Below are 5993 nucleotides of genomic sequence, written 5' to 3' on the forward strand. Positions count from 1 at the left end.
GAGAAAGCACAATCTGTGTCCTTAATCGGGCATACAAACTGTCTAATTCCTTTAAGCAATGCCATGAATGACATATCCCATATCCTTGGTCGGGTACATGGAATGTACATTCATTAAAGCACCCTGTTTCTTCCTCTATAGGAAACTTGTTCTTGATCAGACACAAGCACCTATAATAAGCATCCAAACAACATCCATATATATACTTTAATCAAGTTCATAGATGGAGAAGTATAGAATTTAAACCCATAAAGCCCACTTAGAGAAAGAGACAAATTAATTAATATTCAAAGTAAATCAACCAATACAAGAGCTAATCAAATTAGGGGCTTCATCTCAGCCCTAGCTGAGAGATTAATGACCCATAAGATCCATAAAAAAATATTAAATAAAATAAAAATTAAACACCAAACCAATCGATCTCTCTCTCTTCCTCCTTCTCTTTCTTCTCTCCCTGGCTCTGAATCTGAAATTCCCTAGTTCTGAATCTGGAATTCCCTTGTTCTGAATGCCTTTCCCACGTCCAAAACTCCCCTTTTATAGCTGCTGGATGGCTGGGGTCGGTGGTAGAGTCGTAGAAGGACTCGAAGTGCAATTTTTCGCAGCCGTGATCGGTGGGCCCCACAGAGGTGTTTTCTGGAAAATTCACCCCGTCCATTGGATTCAGGACGAAATTTCAGTCAAGAATGGGTGATTTTGAATGTCCATTGACACGGCCCAGAGAAGAAAATACAAAAAGATCAGTTTTGAACGTCGCCGGGTAGCCCTTTTGTGGCCTCTGTACCGCACACATGTCCGCATGGGAGTGGAATATCAGCATGGTTTTGTAGTTCTCGAACCCATCTACATGATGGAGGCTCGGATCGGCCGTACGGGTGACGTACGGGGCCCACAATCCTTCGCAAAAATGGCCAGCGGTCGTCCTTTACGCGGACGCGAAAACAACTTCCGTGGCAATGGTGGGACCCATTTTGATAATTATTTCAATAATCCACTCCGTCCATTGCATGGAGGATGAAAAAACTGCTAGGAATGCCCAATTTCGAGTTAGAGTTGCGGTGGCCCACAGAGTTTTGAACTCACCGTCCGTTTTGCGTTTTTCAGCGATCAACGTCCGTACACATGCATGGAACCAAACGGACATCTAGGCGATGGTTATAACTGCCCCAGGAAGCGGATGGACGGTTTGGATTGTCCATTTGGACACTAGGTGGGCCCCACAACCGACGACCGCGGTCGACTTGCGGAGACGTTGGACGGCTCTGCCGTTTTCGACGAAGAAACTGCGAGTCAGCGCTGGCGCTGACCGAGATACGGGTACGGTGCACAGCTGGTGCAAGTGTGCACGATGCACACTCTGCATACACAGGGCCCACTGTAATGTTTTTGAGAAATCTGCACCGTCCATCCTTTTTCTCATATTATTTCCACCGTCAGGACCAAAATTGATGTATATCCAGATATCCAGCGGGCCCCACTTAATGAATTAAGGGGCTGATCTGGCCGTTAGACCACTTCCCGAGATCGTCAATGGCTGAAATTTAATATGTACGGTTAATTTATGGTCCCCATCACGTGTATGAAGTTTCGAGTTGATCGGATGGCGGGAAACATGTGATCTTGCATTCTGGACCCTTTTCGAGCCCCTTTGCCTTGCTTTCCTCAATCCCAGGCGTGTAAAATCTTCACTATTGGTTTTCTGGAGTCCATCCCGTGCTCTGGTAATTTTGGAGCGCCAAATCCATGTTCTTAACATCATCTTTCAGTACACACTCCTGATTTCATCCTGTAATAAAAACACGATTAAAATATGGCATTAAACCTTATCATGTACGTAAAATCAGGCAATTACTGGGGTCTGAGATGCAACATTCGACACTTATCACAACCCCCAACCAGCATTTTGCTAATCCCGAGCAAAACATGCGAAAAATAATTTCAGAAATGAAGACAATTCCTGTAAACTCAAGTGACTTGTGAACAGATAGCTGAGATGTGAAAATTCTACGATTCATGAATGGTAAGTAGAATTTTCTCCTGAAATCAAGCTCACCGTAAACTTCATAATCGAGTTCAACATATTAATCCATTAATTAGAACATTCCTGAACATTGAGTTCCACAGGTGTATAGTATAATCTCAGCTTACAATCATTAAGAGTTCCAATAATCAATTTCATGCTAAAATTGGTAATTAACAACAGAATTCCTGACAACCAACACTAGCATTTTAGATCAACCTTTCAGCCTTCATTTTTTTTTTTTGATTTTCTTTATGAACAGTACGCCAAGGAAGGGAATCAAATCCTCACCTACAGGGAGCAAACCTATGGTGAAAACTCGTCGCCTCATTTTTTTTATAAGTCAACTATGGAGAATCAAATCTACACCTATAGGGAGCAAACCTATGGTGAAGATTATGTGACTTAGCCTTTTAATTCTTCTTTTTACCAAGTTAATCATTCAGTTATCGAACCAAAACTTAATGTGCAAGCGAGATGTGATATGTGAAATCATGACTCAATCAATGTTTACAACGTCTAATCATGGATTAACAATTCAAAATTGACTGTGAAATCAAGCAGATGGCCGAATCCAAGAGTCATTAGTTACCAACATCATGTATCTTATAATGTTAAAATCACAACTATACTTCAAAATCACTTTGAATGCAATAGAAATTCAGAAAAAATTTTAAAATTTTCACAAATTTTGCTCAAGACCAAGAAAATACTGATTAGGTACCCTAATCTCCCACCCCCAACATAAAATCTACATTGTCCTCAATGTAAAAGAAATAAACAAGTAATGCACATGGGACAACGAGAATAAAAGAGGAGTGATGAAAAGATAATACCTGGATGGAGAATCAAGAAGCTTTCTCAAAATTTGTGAAAGATTTCAACGTAAAAGCGAGTTAGCACAAGAGAGAAATCAACATAAGCAAAAATAACAAAAAGAAAAACAAAAGAAGATCCTACCTATACCACTTTCGCAGGTGCTCTCGATTGCATTTAGCGCATGCAACAAGCCTTTAAACCCCTAGGTTACCCCTAGTGGACGAGTTGTAGTCTCGTGAGGGTTTGCAGTAATGTTACCCACAAACATTGAAGTAACTAACTAAGAAAAATGAAAATGAATGAAATAAAAAGCAATACAATAAAGCAAAAAGCTGGGTTGCCTCCCATGAGCGCTAAGTTTAACGTCTTCAGCCAGACAAGAACGGACCATGAATGAAATAATCTTTATAACCAGGGTCCGCCAAAGAAATTACCTCAACACTTTCATTAACCGATCCTAGGATAAGTGATGTGAGTTCCCATGAACTGTGCTATCTGAAATAAGGCAACTGACACTGTCGTTAAATAATTTAAGGACTTCTGCTCGAACGACTTCTTCTATGTTAGGATCACGCTTCCTTTGCATGTTATGCGATATTACCACAGCATGATCCATCCATACAGTGGGGCATACTCCCTGGATTTTTTCTATCTTCCGTTCAATTGCTACCTTATATGCTCTAAGAACATTAAGCAGCCTGCTCGCCTTTGTCTTCTCAGAGTTACAAACTGTGCTGTCAGGAAGAGTCTCAGAGGGATGAAGAGGTTCCACTTTCGCTCTCCATTTTTCAGTCTCCAATATAGGAGTAGAGTCGAGCAATGCGTTGACTTCATGGATGGGACTATCAATGTCAAAATCCATGCCCGATTGTGCTAAGCAGGTCTCAAGAGGATCTTCAAAAGATGTACGGAAGGAGTCCTGCACAAGGCTCTCGATCATGTCTACTTCAAATATGTCATCCAAATCTGAGGATTGCTGTCCTGCATTAAAAACATTGAGTTTAATATTCATGTTACCAAAGGACAATTTCATAACTCCATTCCTGCAATTGATAATAGCATTAGATGTGGCCAAAAATGGACGACCCAAAATGACTGGGATCTGACTATGAAGATTCTGGACAGGCTGAGTATCTATAACTATGAAATCCACTGGAAAATAAAATTTATCAACCTGGATTAACACATCTTCAATAACACCCCGGGGCACCTTGACAGATCTATCGGCTAGTTGTAATGTTACCTTAGTCGGTTTCAACTCACCAAGTCCTAGCTGCTCATAAACCGAATATGGTAACAAATTGACACTCCCCCTTAAATCAAGTAATGCCTTCCCGATCTTATGATCTCCTATGCAGCAAGAAATGGTGGGAGCTCCTGGATCCCTAAATTTAGGAGGGGTGTTATGTTGAATCATGGAGCTGAGCTGCTCTGCAAGGAAGACTTTCTTATGAACATTCTGCTTACGCTTTTGAGTGCATAAATCTTTAAGAAACTTAGCGTAAGCAGGGACTTGCTTGATAGCGTCAAGCAACGGGATGTTGACTTGCACTTTTTGAAACACATCCAAGATTTCATCAAAGTTATTTCTTTTCTTTATTGGTGCCAGACGTTGAGGAAAGGGTGCTTTGGGCACATAAGGTGGCACATTAGTGGCTCTTGGAGAGTCAGAGAGCTTTTGGACTTTGGATGCATTGGTATGGCTCTCTGCTTCATCTTGATCTTCTGTTTTAGAATTTGATTCATCCCCAGGCATCTCTATTCTGTTATCAATCTACTTGCCTGACCTAAGGGTAGTGATCGATTTGGCCTGTTCATGATATTGCCCTTGGTTGGAATTAGAGCCAATCTCATACTGTCCCTTTGAATTAGCCTCAGGTTGGCTAGGGAACTTGCCCTTCTCTCTCTCACTCAATGTGGCAGCTAGTTGACCCATTTGTACTTCCAGCTTGGCAATGGATTGTGCATTTGCATGTAAGCTTTGCTGGTTGGCCAGTAAGGTTTGTTGGGTGTCTTTTTGGAATTGGAGAGAACTCTGCATGAAAAGATGGAGTGTATCCTCAAGAGATGGTTTCCTTGATTGTGTAGGTAGTTGTTGATATTGCGGAAACTATTGAAGTTGTTGACTGCCAACTTGGAGGTGCGGTTGCATGGGAGGATTTCCAGATGGTACTCCTTGTTGTGGTCCTTTTGCCCAAGAAAAATTTGGATGTCTAGCCCACCCTGGGTTGTATGTGTTCGAGTAAAGATCATTCCCAGATTTTTGAAAAGTGTTCATAGCATGAACTTGTTCAGAGAGAAGTTCTGGGAATGCTGCACCAGATGGACAAGACTACATAGGATGGGCAGGACTAGAACATGTGGCATATGCCTCGACTTGAGCTGTTTGTGGTGGTCCATTATTTAATACCATAGCATCAACTTTCTTTGTCAGGTTATCAAGCTTGGCGCTCAGCTCTGGCATGACTCCTATCTCATATATACCACCTCTCTTTTGTGGTTGGGGACTTCTGTCACCTCTATTTGAATAATCCCATTGCTGGGAATTTTCGCACAAGGTTTCAAAGAAGTTCCACGCTTCGACATCACTTTTAGTCATGAATGACCCTCCACTGGTGGCATCAACCATGCGACGGTTCTGTGGTGTCAGATCATCATAGAAGTATTGAACTTGTTGCCACTTCTCAAAACCATGGTGAGGACATTTAAGAAGCAAGTCCTTCCATCTTTCCCAACATTCATGAAAGTGCTCGCCCTCTTTTTGTGTGAAGTTAGTAATTTCTCTACGGAGGGCATTGGTATTGTGAACGGGGAAGAACTTGTTTAAGAACTTCTTAGACAGTTGGTCCCATGTAGTGACAGATCCAACTTCTAGAGAATTCAACCATGCTTTCGCCTTATCCTTCAGAGAAAAAGGAAACAGGCGTAGGCGGATCGAATCGTCTGAGAAGTTTTGAAACTTAAAGGTGGAGCAAATGTTTAAGAATTCTTTCACATGATGATATGGGTCCTCCTTGTCCAATCCATAAAAGGATGGCAACAATTGTATGACTCCAGGTTTAAGTTCAAAGTGTGCTGCCGTAGTGGTTGGCAACACTATGCATGAAGGCGCATTAAATTGGACAAGAGCTGAATAATCTTTGAGAGCTTTCAC

The 5993-nt window shown here is 41.6% G+C and overlaps 1 non-coding gene across 1 annotated transcript; it reads left to right on the forward strand.

Annotated features, from left to right (window-relative positions):
- The first annotated feature begins 5526 nt into the window (after positions 1 to 5526).
- Positions 5527 to 5633, forward strand: LOC131221961 (small nucleolar RNA R71). The gene has a single exon (XR_009159693.1). It is a non-coding gene; the product is annotated as a small nucleolar RNA R71 (small nucleolar RNA).
- The last annotated feature ends 360 nt before the right edge of the window (positions 5634 to 5993 follow it).

This window comes from Magnolia sinica, chromosome 1, assembly GCF_029962835.1.
Source record: "Magnolia sinica isolate HGM2019 chromosome 1, MsV1, whole genome shotgun sequence".
Classification (NCBI taxonomy): domain Eukaryota; kingdom Viridiplantae; phylum Streptophyta; class Magnoliopsida; order Magnoliales; family Magnoliaceae; genus Magnolia; species Magnolia sinica.